This window comes from Grammomys surdaster, unplaced genomic scaffold, assembly GCF_004785775.1.
Source record: "Grammomys surdaster isolate TR1022 unplaced genomic scaffold, NIH_TR_1.0 205, whole genome shotgun sequence".
Classification (NCBI taxonomy): domain Eukaryota; kingdom Metazoa; phylum Chordata; class Mammalia; order Rodentia; family Muridae; genus Grammomys; species Grammomys surdaster.
In genome coordinates this window covers 3,863,797-3,878,855 of record NW_021604650.1, presented here as the reverse complement: position 1 = coordinate 3,878,855, position 15,059 = coordinate 3,863,797, and positions in this window count along the sequence as shown.

The following is a 15,059-nucleotide window of genomic DNA, read 5'->3' as shown; positions in this document are numbered from 1 at the left end:
GAGGGGGTGAAGGGGCGGAGTTATACACGCCTTTCATCTCTACACTCAAGAGGTAGAGGGCAGAGACAGGAGTATTAGGAGTTCAAGATTATCATGGCCTACACAGCACATTAGTCTGAAGCTGGTCTGTGCTGCGTGAGACACTGGCTCAAAGAATAATTAATTAATTAATTAAAATAAAAATTAAGGAATTGTAGCAGCCGTTTTCACAGCCAACTTAATTGGCATAATCCCTTTGGCTTCTCTGCACTCTGTTTTCCCAATAATTAAAAAAAAAGACACTTTACAAAAGCACATGAGTTTAATGATCCAAAAAATTTACAATTTGACAGAAGAATCTAAACTCCTTGCCCACCGTCCTGGAACCAAGTGCTTTTAAGTCTGAAATTCTTGTGACTGCCAGTATAAGAAGCTTGCTAAAGCTTTCAGGATTTTGAGACAGGGTCAGCACTGCCCAGCCTGGCCTCAAACTTCCTACAGAAGCAAGGGAGGCTTTACCGTCTCTCTCCATCTTCAGTCCCTGATTACTGGGTGTCTTAGTGAGAGTTTCTACTCTTGCACAAACATCATGACCAAGAAGCAAGTTGGGGAGGAAAGGGTTTATTCAGCTTACACTTCCGTACTGCTGTTCATCACCAAAGGAAGTCAGGACAGGAACTCAAGCAGGTCGGGAAGCAGGAGCTGATGCAGAGGCCATGGAGGGATGTAACTTGCTGGCTTGCTTCCCCTGGCTTGCTCAGCTTGCTTTCTTGTAGAACCCAAGACTACCAGCCTAGGGATGGCATCACCCACAGTGGACCCTCTCACCCTTGATCACTAATTGAGAAAACATCTTACAGCTGGATCTCATGGAGGCATTTCCTCAACTGAGGCTTCTTTCTCTGTGATAACTCCAGCTTGTGTCAAGTTGACACAAAACCAGCCAGTGCACTGGATTTCCAGGCATGCATCCAAACACCATGCAGAGCTGGGGATTGAACCCAGGGCTTCATGCATGTTAGGCAGCCTTACCCCCTCAACCCAGCCCTCCACCCCCTCCCCAACTCACTCCTGCCAACTGAGCTCTATCTGCCCCTTGGGAGAGACGTCTTGATCATGTTTAGGAGCAGTCCTGGGAGCACAGGTTTATCCTGAAGGGTGTTTGGTGGCTGACATCTGAGATGATGGAGTAACTTTCCTTCTTAATCTGTGCTTAATCACCTCAATCCCTTTCCCATCAAGTAAACTACTGTTGCCCTAAGGAGGGACACCTCGTGAAGCTGCCGAGAGCAGACTCTGAATTCAGTCAGGTTTAATCCTCTGCCCTTCTGTTGACATGCTCTGTGGCTTGGATCAAGTTCCTTGACCTCTCTGTGCCCCAGGTGTGGTTGCATTCATTAAATGTTTTCATCTGTAAAACTTTAGAACAGGAATGGCATGCAGTATATGTACAGACCTCTCTGCTGGTCTCATTTTTGTTTATTTTTTATTTTTTGCTTTGTTGTTGTTTTGTGACAGGGTTTCTTGGGGCCCAGGCTGGCCTCAAACTTGATTTGTAGCACAGGATGCCCTGAACTGATTTCCTGCCTTCTGAGTGCTGGGATTACAGCCTCCTCATACCTAGCAGGTTTGTTCATTTGTTTGTTTGTTTGTTTTGAAACAGGGTCTCGCTATGTCCTGGAACGCACTCTGTAGACCAGGCTGGCCTCAAACTCACAGAGACCTGCCTGCTTCTTCCTTCCAAGTTCACACTCAACTCTGGCTAAGTCATAGCTAAATTTAATTTCCAGGCTAGATAATATGAATCAGAACACAGATGGAACACAGCTGCTGGAGTCCAGCATACAGATGAAACAAGCCTCTCCTGGGAGGGAAGTGGGCAGAGAGCCAGCACCAGGCCCACGGTCAGCCTAGCCCTGTGTGTTCACCAGACCATGTGACTTCACACTAGGTCCCATGTGTCAGCCCACCTGGCTGGGGATCCTGCCCCTGTCCCTCTCTGTCTTCCGTCCTGTTGGTCAAGGTAGACATCACCTGCAGTTTCCTCAGGTAGAGCCACTGCGGTCGTAACTGAGACAGGTCATGGATCACAGGAACAGGGCACTCCAGCTGCCTGCCAGAGCTTAGACACCCAGCAGGTCAGGGCTGACTCTCTGCCTTGTTCCCTCTGCCAATCCTGAGTTGTCCTGGGCACTTTGCTTATTCTCTTTGTCCTCAAATACTAAGCTCTTCCTCTGAAAGAGCAGTCAGAATATTTTTGTCCAGTATGTCCTTGATGGCTGTGTGGGATGGCAGACATAGGAGTGACTATACACCCCTTGGAAACTGTTACAAATGTGAACTGAATCTGGAAACTGTTACAAATATGAACTGAATCGCCCTAATCCAAAGAATCCACTTTTTAGAATGGCCTTGGTTTGTAAATCAGTGGTTCTCAACCTGTCGGTCATTACCCTCTTAGGAAGTTGAAACCCCTTTCACAGTAGTAGGATATCAGATATCCTGAAGTCAGGGACTTAGGTTACAATTCATAATAGTAGCAAAATTACAGTTACGAAGTAGGAGTGACGTAATTCTATGGTTGGGGTCACCACAACATGAGGAACTGTATCAAAGAGTCTCAGTATTGGGAAAGTTGAGAACCACTGAGTTTAAGAAAAGGAAAACAGCCTGCCCGAGTCTTTGTGGCCAGACACAGGCTGAGCTGCTTAGTTCCTCTGCGCCTTCGCCTCCGGAGGTCACTGTTTACTTCCCAAAGGCTCTTCCCATGGCAAAATCTTAAAGCTAGGAGGAGGAGCCTCAGTTGTTGAACTAGGTCATGAGGTCCTGGCTAGTACTTAAAAGCTTTTTTCTTGCATGATTTGGTCTAGGAACCCAGGAGTCAGCCAGTATTTCATATGTGCAGGAATTTGACGTTCCAAACAGTCAGTGCAAACTCTGTCCAAGGCTCACCATGGCTTCTCATAGAACTAAGAATTTGATAGTAAAATGTGTATAGAACAACAAAACGCCAAGAATGGCCAAGATGTTTCTTTTCTAACGCTGAAGGCAGAACCCAGAGCCTTGCACAAGCTACACAAGCCGTCTACACAGATCTAGGCCCCTAGGCCCTCCACGGTGGCTCCTGTGTGTAGCTCTGCTACTGAGTCAAGCCTCCTGCTGATAGCCAGAAGAGGACATCAGATCCCTTGGGTCTGAAGTTACAGATGGTTCTGAGCCACTGTGTGGGTACTGGAAATAGAACTCTGGTCCGCCTCAAGAGCAGACTGTGCTCTTAACTGCTGAGCCAGCCCTCCAGCCTCTGAGACTGTGATTTTTTTAAATGTAAGTTTTGAAGTGTCTGTGGCTTCAGCCTTGCCTTCTGTATTAGGAGTCTCCCCAGCCTGAGGTACATAGAATAGCACCATGTCAATCAGATGAAATCAAAACAAGACAGATGAGATTGCTCACTGGGTAAAGGCATCCACTGCCAAACCCAGGACCTGACTCCAATCCCCAAAACCCACTTAGTTGAAGGGAATGTCCTTTTCATGTAGCCCAGGCTGGCCTCACACTATGTAGCTGAAAATGACTTTGAACCTCTTGTTGCTTACACCTTCAGACCACTGGGATGGCAAGCGGGCACCAGCACACTTGAACTTATACGGTACTGGGATGGCAAGCGGGCACCAGCACACTTGAACTTATACGGTACTGGGATGGCAAGCGGGCACCAGCACACTTGAACTTATACGGTACTGGGAACCCGGAGTGTCATGCACATTAGGCAAGCACTCTGCCACATCCCAGCCCTTAATGTCGTTCTTCACCCTGACCTCTTGAAACAGGTTCTCATCACGTACCCCTGGATGGGGTCTTGAATTGACAGGTATCTGCTCTGCTTCCCCAAAGCAACACTGTAAGGAGCTGCCATTAGAAGATGGCGCCTGTTTCCTGTGTCTGAGGTGGAAAACAACTGTATTCAGGGTTGTAAACACCTGCTGTGAGCATGCGTATCTTTCAGACACAGCTCCTCACCCTCCCGAGCAGTATGTAAATGAGGTTCAGCAAGAAGCACCAATTAGACACTTATACACAGTTGTGATAGCTATTTAAGCAACACCCAGTTCAGGCTTCGGGGTCTTTCGCTTTACAATCAATGGTGTGTTCCCCAATAAAGTGCGTGAAGAAGGATCCTGTTGTTGCGTCATCCTTGCTGGCGAGGTGGGCGTGACACAACACCACATCTGGCTTGGGTGTTATTTATTTTTTTATTTTTTATTTTTTTATTTATGGCATTTTGAGACAGGGTTTCTCTGTGTAGCCCTTCATGGAACTCAATCTGTAGACCAGTCTGGTCTCAAACTCAAAGATCTGCCTGCATCTTCTTCCCAAGTGCCAGGATTAAAGGCGTGCGCCACCACACTTAACTCTTTTATTTTCTTCTTAAATGATTTGTTTTTATGTGTACCAGTGTTTTGTCTGCATGTGTGTCTGTTTAATGGTGTCAGATCCCCTGGAACTGGAGTTACAGACAGTTGTGAGCCACTATGTGGGTGCAGGAAATTGAATTTGGGTCCTCTGCAAGAGCAGCCAGTGGTCTTAACCACTGAGCCGTCTCTACAGCCCCTGTTGCCATGATTTTTTAAATATCTTTTCAAAAAGATTTATTTTATTTATTTGAATATACTGTAGCTGTCTTCAGACACATCTGAAGAGGGCACTAGATCGCATTACAGATGGTTGTGAGCCACCATGTGGTTGCTGGGAATTGAACTTAGGACCTCTGGAAGAACAGACAGTGCTCTTAACTGCTAAGCCATCCCTCCAGCCCTACCTGGTGTCATTCTTAAAAGTCATTTTATAATGGAAAAGATGATAGAGTGATTTGTTACCTGACTTTGTTAACTTTAGTTTTGGCTTTATAATAAGCCTATATATTCTTTTCTGCTGTCTGGAATATTCTGCAACTCTCTTCAAGGCCTGATAGATGATTAGTGTAAAGAATTTTTTTGAGCAGTTGAATGGATAGTTTTTTGGGTTTTTGTTTTTTAGTTTTTTTTTTTTTGAGACAAGGTTTCTCTGTGTAGCCTTGGGTGTCCTGGAACTCACTCTGTAGACCAGGCTGGCCTCAAACTCAGAAATCCACCTGTCTCTGCCTCCCAAGTGCTGGGATTAAAAGCGTGCACCACCACTGCCTGGCGATAGTTTTCCCATTGTATTTTGAAGCCTGTGTTTAAACTCCAAAGTCTTTTCATTGACTTTTTGTTTGTTGATATTATATGTGTGTATCCATCTGTCCATCCGACAGATGTCTATGTGTGGGTATGTGCATTCAATGGCATATGTGTGGAGGTCAGGGGACAATTTACAGGAGTTAGTTCTCTCTTACCAAGTGAGTCCTAAAGGTTGAACCCAGGTCTCACATCTGTCAGCCAGCACCTTTACCAGATGAGTCATCTCCCTGGCCCAGTTTGTTTTCATTTGTCTGAGACTGAGCCATTCTATGTAGCCCAGGCTGGCCTCCAACTCACCCTCTTCCACAGTGATCCTGGCAAGTACCAGGTTACAGGTGTTCCAGAACACCCAGCTTTCCTTTTAACCTCTGGTTTGTGAGTTCCAGGCATGTAGTCCAAGGCTAGAAGCTCAGGACTGTAGCTGCTTCACTGTTCCGGCCCGAGCTCCTGCTCCAGTCTGCAGGTCAGGGTCTAGCACGAGAGAGTGGGGAGGGCAAGGCAAGAGAATGGAGACAAGACAGAGAATCTGTTCAAGTCTCCTTTATTGAAGGAAATCCTGGGTCTATATAAGCACAAGCAGGGGAACACAGTTGAAGACACTTTACCACGTGCGCCTTGCAGCTGGGGGCACTAAATAACAAAACAAGATATGGGAGAAAAACAAGATGTTTATCAGAGTGTGCTCAGCTGTTGTGGGCTGTTGAAAACAAGTCTCTTGTCAGGGTATATGGCTCGAGATGGCTGCAAAGATGATAGCCGCTTTCTGCTAGGAGTCGGCTCCCAGCACTTCACATTTTACTTTCATCAGAAACTGAAAGGAACTTTTGTTTTTGTGGGCTTTATCGTTTGTGAGGATTCTGATAGACTAGGAACTTCAGCTCCACCACTGAACACCACGAGTCTGGCGATTGCAGTCTTTTCCTCTGATAATCTGGCACAACAATGAGCATTGTGCAAAGGAAATCCTCAGCTGTAACAGTGTCGTTTGGGGCCTTGCTTAAGAAACATATCCTAAAGTCACAAGGACACCTTCTTTCCCTGGTACTGTTTATTTCTTCATTTTGAGACAGAGTCTCACTATGTAGCTCCAGCTGTCCTTGATCTTGGAATCCTCCTGCTTCTGCCTCTCTGGTGTTGGGATTACAGGGGACTCCAGATGAAAGGATAGACAGGGACCAATGGTGGAAGGGGATGTCTTAGCGGGCCCATGCCGAGGCATCTCCCTGAGAGACCAGCCACATGACAACGGTATAGCATAGAATAGAGTTTATTCAGGGCATGGGGAGGGGAGCCAGGAGGGTAGTAGAGGCAGAGAGAAGAGAGAAGAGAGAAGAGAGAACGAGAAAGAGAGAGAGAGAGAGAGAGAGAGAGAGAGAGAGAGAGAGAGAGAGAGAGAAAGAGAGAGCAGAGAGCAGAAGTAGAGAAGTAAAGGCCAGCCATGACCACATGGAGAAAGGGGGAAGGGAAGGGGCAAGGGGCAGAGGGGACCTGCAGGCTCAGGAGTAAGGGGGGCAAGAGGAGCAAGAGAGAGAGGAGGGGGCAGGCAGCCCCTTTTATAGTGGGCAGGCCTACCTGCCTGTTGCCAGGTAACTGTGGGACGGTGCATACCTGGCTGTTGCCAGGTAACTGTGGAGGTGGAGTTTAGACAGAATGCTAACACCAGAGAATCTGAGCAGCTGCCTCTTGCTCCCGCCACTGTGGCATTCCATCATGACGGACTGCATCCTAGAACTGTAAGCCAGAATAAGCCCTTCCTTCCTGAAGTTGCTTTTGTCAGTGCATTTTATCACAGAAAAATGAACTAACACAAGTGAAGTGATATCTTCTAGCCCTGGAAGCCCCTCAGGGTTACTTCCTCGGCCATGTCCTCCTCAGGTAGTGAAACATTTCACTGAGAAGCTAGAAGACAAAATACTTTTGAACTTGTTTAAAAACCACCCAGGCCCAGTGCATGTGGCACATGCCTTTAATTTAACCACTTGAAGGCAGAGGCAGAGAGGCAGAGAGAGAGGCAGAGAGAGAGGCAGAGAGGCAGAGAGAGAGGCAGAGAGGCAGAGGGGCAGAGAGGGGCAGAGGGGCAGAGAGGCACAGGCAGATCTTTGTGAGTTTGAGGCTAATCTGGTCTACAAAGTTCCAGAACAGCCAAGGCAAAACAAAACAAAACACCCACCCCCAAAATCTAATGCAATTCCCTGTTGCCTTCTACTTTACACTCCTGTGACTTAAAAGTCATCGTGTGTGATGGTTAGTGTTCATTGTTACCTTCCTGGAGTCTAGAGTGACCTGGGAGATGGGTCTCTAGACATGCCTGTAGGGACTTAGCATATTAGGTTAGTTAAGGTGGAAGGATCTATCCTAAATGTGGATATGCCCAAATCCCCACAGAAGATTCTGGACTCTGTAAGTGCAGAGGGGGAGCTGGCCGCAGCCGGCTTGCGCATCCCTCTCCTCCTGGCTGTGGCTGTGACTGTGACATGACCAACAGCTTCTGACTCCTGTGCCGTGACTTCCTGCCTTGGTGGACTGTAACCTGGAACTGTGAGGAAAACAACCCTTCTCTCTTAGGTTGCTTTTGTCACAGCAACAGGAGAAGACTAAGACAAGGGGTCTCTTCACTCCTGGGAGTTGTGGATTCCACGAGACGGTCCTTGTGGGTCTTGGTTGCTCCTCAGCGCTTCATGGCTCTGTGTCCTCTGTTCTTTACCTACCAGAAGCCACCAGTGTTCAGTGACCACGTGCTACCTGCCATTAGGGTCCTCCCTGCTCTTCTCTCTGAATGTCATCAAACAACATTCCCCTGTTCTCCAGCGACCACAACGTTATTGGCTCCATTTTACCCACACTCCCAACTCTCCACCTCGAGATTTCGTGTGTGCTGCCCTGTGATAGCCCGAAACTCTCTTTTTCTCTCATTTATATCCTAGTTATTGTAGTATCTTTTTTATCTTTCCCTCTGGCTTGGAGGTTTGTTCCCATTGTCACTCTTTCTGCAGTTGCCTGTTCCCCTCCCCCACATTAGATCTCTCTTGTGTCCCTTGCTTTTTGTCACCTTGAGAGCACATAGGAAAACCAAGTTCTTACTTTCTTTTTTTTATTGTAATTTCATTTGTGTGAGTGTTCTGCATGAGTCTATGTCTGTGCACCACTTGCGTATCGGGTGCCTGTGGAGGCCAGAAGAACGGAGCAGATGCTCTGGAATTAGAGTTACAAACTGTGAATTACTATATGGGTGCTAAGAATTTAGCCCAGGTCCTCTGGAGGAGTAGCTAGTGCCTTGCTTTTTTTTTTTTTTTCCATTTATCAAGACAGCAGCAGTGTAGCTCAGGCTATCCTAGAACATAACTCTGTAGACCAGGCTGCCCTTACATTCACAAAGATCTGCCAGCCTCTCCCTCCTGAGACTGGGATTAAAGGCATGTGCCACCACTGCTTGAGCACAGCCAGTGCTCTTAATTGCTTGGCCACCTCTCCATCCTGACATCATCTCAGTTTTGACCCACACTGCCTGAATCCAAAGGCCTCCCTGTGGCAATATGGGCTGCAGCCACTGGCCCATTTCTCCAGCCTCTTGGGCAGTGCCTGGTGTGACCTCCGGCTGTACCTGGGATTTGCCAAGTTATCCAGGCATCCACCTTGATGCACCATCCAGGGTTACTCTGATACTCTGAACAGCCTCTATCCATGTAATCATCCCTAGCCATTCCACACCCAGCCCCACCACCCATGGCACCCTCTCAGCCAGGACACTAATGCCTCTTTCTTGGCTCTCCAGTGGCAAGTCCTGGAAGGCCTCGTTTTATTACAATGAGGTTTTGTTTTAGAAGTAGAGGAGGGAATTTGGTGTCTGGATGGGCTCCAGTATGTGACTTCTGGCCTTAGGTAAGGTTCTCCAGACATGTACTTTTTCCCCTTCAGGCTGCTCCGAGGAGGTCCTTCTCATCTCTCCAGCTATCCCTGGGAGGACTGAGACTCACCCTATGATTCCTGCAGCCCTGATCTGCTCACACCCAGGGCCTCTGTCTGACCCAACCTCCCTCTGCGCTGGTTACCCTGCCTCCAGTCACCACTTAATCACTTTCCCTTCTCCAGTCTTCAACAAAATGGGCCATCAGAGGGGGCAGTGGAGAGCTGGGATTGCCCAGATAGGATGTCGTACCTGTCAGTTTGCCATGGGATGCCTAGATAGACAGATGAACATTATTCCTAGACATTCTATAAGGGTGGTTTTGTAAAAGACTAGCATTGGAATATGAAAAGAGATGAGAAGCAGGGCGGTGGTGGCGCATGCCTTTAATCCCAGCACTTGGGAGGCAGAGGCAGGCGGATTTCTGAGTTCGAGGCCAGCCTGGTCTACAGAGTGAGTTCCAGGACAGCCAGGACTACACAGAGAAACCCTGTCTCGGAAAACCAAAAAAAAAGAAAGAAAAGAGATGAGCCTCTCCAGTGTGTGTGGACGTCATCCACTTGAGAGCCTGAGTAGAACACAAAGGTGGAGGTGTTGGGTTGACTGCCTGACCAGGTAGCTCCTGTGTAGCCAACGCCTGGAATCCACCCGATCAGTGCTCCAAGGCTTGGAATTACCTTGCTCCCCAGCTTCCGGGGTTTCCATCTTACCCATAATACCTTGTAAGGGTCCCTGCGACCCAGAACACTACACTAAATCTCTGTGTACATGTGCACATGCATGTACACGTGAAAAGAATAAGACGCCATTCCTAAGCACGCCCCTCTGGCGTAGTGACTACTTTGAGTTCGAGATGTTTGAGAGAGATAGCAGGTGCAAGAAAGACCACGCTGGCCTGGCCTTATTTATTGCTTTATTTCCCTTTTTTCTTACCTCAACAGTAGGGGATAAAATACCCACCAGGACAGTGCCGTCCCTACAGCAGGGCAGACAGTTATCATCAGGGAAGGAATGCTGGTCCTTTTCCGTGCCCTTCTGAATGATGCCTCACACTGCCCGCAGCTGCTCCGTGACTTGAGACTCACAAAGCACCATCCAGGTTTGCTTTGAGTCCATGGATGGTTCCGAACATTGGCCTCAACGCATGGTACCCGCCCTTACCATCCACACCCCCCAACCAACAGCCATCCCTGAGCTACCATTTCATCCAGGACACTAATACCTCTTTCTTGTCCCTCTGTTTGCAAGGTCTGAACTTAGCTGCAGTGAATTCTGTCAGGAATGGAGGTGGGCATGGTATCTGGAAGCTAATGCTTTCAGCCTGAGCTTAGGCTAAGGTTAAGTAAGAAGGGAGAAGGGAGAACACTGAGGCTGAGGGAAGTCTGCACAAACGGCTTGGTAAGCTAGCCCTGGTCTTCTGGCCACTTCTCCACCCTATCAACCGCCTCCCAAGCTCCCAGGCTTTGTCCTGCTTTGGCAACTTGATTACCACATGAGGACTCAACACCAGCTGTGTCCTCAGAGCTTCATTTCCTTGCGAAGGCTCCCACGCCGTGGAAACGTGCCTTAAATAAATGTGAACACTTCTCTCTTGTTTGTGCCATGTTGATTTATTTATCCCTTGGGGCTAGGTCCAAATCCCCACCACAATAGAGACATTTAAACATAATTGTTTATTTAATGTGTAGCTATATGTGTCTGAGTGTATGAATGTGTAGACAGGAACCAGCAGAGATCAGGAGAAGGAGATCCCTAGACACGGAGTTACAGGCTGTGGTGAGCCGCCTTGTAGGTACTTGGAATTGAACTCCACAAAGAGTAGCACATCCCCTTAACTACTGAGACATCTGTAATTTTTTTTAAAAAAGATTTATTTATATATATGGGTGTTTTGCCTGCATGTACGTTTGCACACCAGGAGAAGGCACTGGATCCCATGGGACCATAGTTATAAATGGTTGTGAGCCACCATGTGGCTGCTGGGAATTGAACCCAGGACCTTTGGAAGAGCAGCCACAGCTCTTGACTGCTGAGCCATCTCTCCAGACCCCTGTAATTTTTTTAAACCAGGAATTTTTATTTTTACATTTTAAACTTTATTCATTTTTATGGTAATAGGGGTTTAACTAAGGGCCTAACATGTGCTGGGTGAGTGATGTATCGCTTACACACGTCCTCACCCACTTCCAAAACACTTTAAACCAGCTGCTTCCTTTAATCCCAGTATTTGGAAACCAGAGGCAGGTGGATCTCTGTGAGTTTGAGGCCAGCCTGGTTTACAGAGGGAGTTCCAGGACAGCCAAACCTACACAGAGAAACCCTGTCTTGAGAAAAACAAAAATAAATAAAAACCACTTTATTTTATGTGGGTATGTGCACACCATGGACCACACACATGTGATGGTCAGGGGACAACTGGGTCAGTTGTCTCCTTTTGCCACGTGGGTCTTGGGATTGACTCGGGTTCTCAGGCTCAGCAGTGGGCTCACACGGGCTCCCTTACCTACCAAGCCAGCTCACCTCACCAGATCTAGAAGTAAATTTTGTTTTCCCAAGTTTCTCGAAACAGGGAGATTCCTGGCTGGGACTTTTCTTGTTTTGGTGATGCTGTGCTCAAGTGATCCTGAAACAGCCACTCAAGGCTTCTCAGCAGGTCATGGCTTAGCCACAGCTCAGCCCCAGAAGACAGCTCTGGGGTGCAGTAGAATGGTAAGGACCTCTCTTGGGGGCTGGGACGACAGTCAGTCAGTAAAGTGCTGGCTCTGTGAGCATGTGGACCTGAGCTCAATCCCTCCTGTCTGAGAAGCCAGGTGTGGCTAAACACCCCTGTAATCCCAGCACAGCTTGCCTCAGACAGGAGGCACCTGGGGCTCAGTGACAGCTAGTCTAGCTGACTCTAGCAGTGAATTTTAGATTCAGTGAGATCCTGTCTCAAAAATAAGATGGTAGCAGGGTGTGGTGGCACAAACTCTGATCCCAGTCATTGGGGGGAGAGATACAGGCAGATCTTTTGAGTTCCAGGCCATCTAGAGCCATATGCTGAGACTCTGTGTCAAACAAACAAACAAAACAGTGGAAAGTAATTGAGAAAGATATCAGCTGCCAATCTCTGTTCTATATACAATCTGTCACACACACACACACACACACACACACACACACACACACGCACAACCCAACAAACCTCCCTTTGTCTCGTTTTCTAAATTTAGAGTTGTGGGAGAATCTGGGTGAACTTTGTCTTGAGGGACAGAGGCTCTGCCAGATTCCGTCACGAGGACTCTAGCTTCTGTTGTCCTTGTCATGCAGACAGATATCATTGTTCTCTGTCTTTTGTGTCACTGGCCATGTGGAAGGGAGTCACAGGGTAGAAAAAGGAGTGGCCCCATGAGCTTGTGACTCCAGCCCACCTATAGACTAAAAAGCTGGACTTCTTGCCTGGCCTATATCTGTGTGGGTAAGCTTTTCTGTGGGTCACCAATAAGATGAATGAAAGCGTGTCTCTCTCTCCATTATTTCACACGCAGCGCTGATTATTCTCAGTTTTGTAGGAGTCTATTCATATAGGAGTTAGGATCATAAGATGTCAGCATACTCATTTAATGACCTCCAAGTTAGATGATAGTGGTGGTGATGATGGTGATGATTGTGGTGTGATGGTGATGATGATGGTGATGATGGTGATGGTGATGATGATGGTGATGGTGATGGTGATGATGGTGGTGGTGGTGATGATGGTGATGATAGTGATGATGATGATGGTGATGATGGTGATGATGGTGGTGATGATGGTGGTGGTGATGGTGATGATGATGGTGATGATGGTGATGATGATGGTGATGATGATGATGGTGATGGTGGTGGTGGTAGTGATGATGGTGGTGGTGGTGATGGTTTTTGGGAACACAGCACTAAGATCCTTGTGCCCACAGATCTCCAGAGAAACCAGGAATATTAAGCACATATGATTGTCATTGCAGTGGAAAAAAATAAAAACCTGTTCTTCCATCCAGAAAGCTGAGAGTTGGAAGTGATATCCACTGGGCCTGGTGATATCTGGTAGGCCAAGCCATATCAAGCTCCCACAACTGGGACCAGAGGTGGCTCACAGCCCAAATGACCTCTACTCTATCTGTATGACAGAGACCAGTCCACAGCCTTCCCTAGGCACTCAAGCTATACAGGTAGCCTATCTCCAGAACCTATCTTCTTGGAAGAAATGACATATATCCTGAGTTGAATTTCAATGTAATTATGTTTCTTTGGGCACCAGGAAACTTTCCCCCAAATTATACTGGGCTTAAATAAATTGGGATAACCCCCCTGATATCAGACTCTCTTTCTCATTTCTTTGAGATTTGCTTCCCTGCCTGACAGCTGCAGAGACGCCCTCAGGTGACGCTGAGACTGATAGTGATTTGAGACTGGCTCTTGGGTACATCAACCTGACCTTGAACTCTTGATTCTCCTGTCTCCACTTCTGGAGTGCTAGGATTACAGGTGTGAGCCTCCACGCTAGCTCTTTCGTTGTTGTTGTTGTTTGTGTTAAATCTTATTTCTTTGTGTATGGGAGTGAGGGGAGGGTGAGTGTGTGTGTGTGTGTGTGTGCCACAGAGGCTAGAAGAGAGTGGCAGATCCCTGAAGCTGGAGTTGTGTCTCTTGATGTGGGCACTGGGAGCCAAATGCTAGTTCTCTACAAGATCAGAACATGCTCTTGCCTCCTGAGCCTTCTCCCCAGCCACCCCCCCCCCCCCCCCCCCCCCCCCCCCCCCCACACACACTTTTTTTTTTTTTTTTGAGTCAGGAGCTCACTCCATAACCAGGCTAGTCTGGAACTCACTCTATAACCAGGGAAGTTTGAATCAGTGCTGGGATCCAGTGTGGTGGCATGCACTTGGAATGTATCCTAGCATACAGGTGGCAGAGATAGGTGGGCCCTGAGTTCAGTGCTAGCCTGGGCTACATAACAAGGCTATTGACATAGCTGGGGTTTTATTGCTATGAAGAAACACCATGACCACAGCAACTCTCAGAAAGGAAAACATTTAATTGGGTCTGGCTTACAGTTCAGAGGTTTAGTCCATTGTTATCATGGCGGGAAGCATGGTGGCATGCAGGCAGACATAGTGATGGAGAAGGAGCTGAGAGTTCTCCATCTGGATCAGCAGGCAGCAGGAAGAGAGAGTGACACTGGGCTTGGCTTGAGCTTCTGAAAACTCAAAGCCCACAGTGTGCCCCCAGTGACACACTTCCTCCAACAAGGCCAATAAGACCACACCTCCTAATAGTGCCATTCCCTGTGAGCCAATGGGGGCCATTTTCATTTTCATCACCACAACTATCTCAAACTACCAAAACTCAATTATTTTAATTTGAATGTGAAATGTCCTCCACAGGTCGTCTGGAAAAGCAGCCTGTGCTCTTAACTACTGAGTCATTTCTTCAGACCCAAATGAAATGTAAATAAAACAAAAAAGAAAGGGCCTACCTAGTGTAATCCAGTTCTTTTATTTGAAGTAATCTAGATTTTTAAAAAAGTTTTATTTTATTTTTTTTTATTTTAGTTGTGTGTAAGAGCCAGAGGAAGAGACTAGGGAGGTTCAATTCTGAACATCCACATGGCAGCTCACAACCACCATAGCTCTAGGGCCAGGAGACCCATGTGCTCTTCAGACTTCCACAGACAGTGTATGTAATGTGGTGCACAGACATACATGCAGGCTAAACAGCCATTCACATAAAATAAGTAGGGCTGGAGAGATGGCTCAGTCATTAAGAGCACTGGCTGCTATTCCAGGACCTGGGTTCAATACCCAGCACCCACATGGCAGCTCCCAACTGTCTGTAACTCCAGTTCCAGGGGATCCAACATCATCACACAGACACACTTCACAGATATATTTGCAGGTAAACATCAATCCACATAAAATAAAAAGAAATAATTTTTTTAAAGTGGTGTG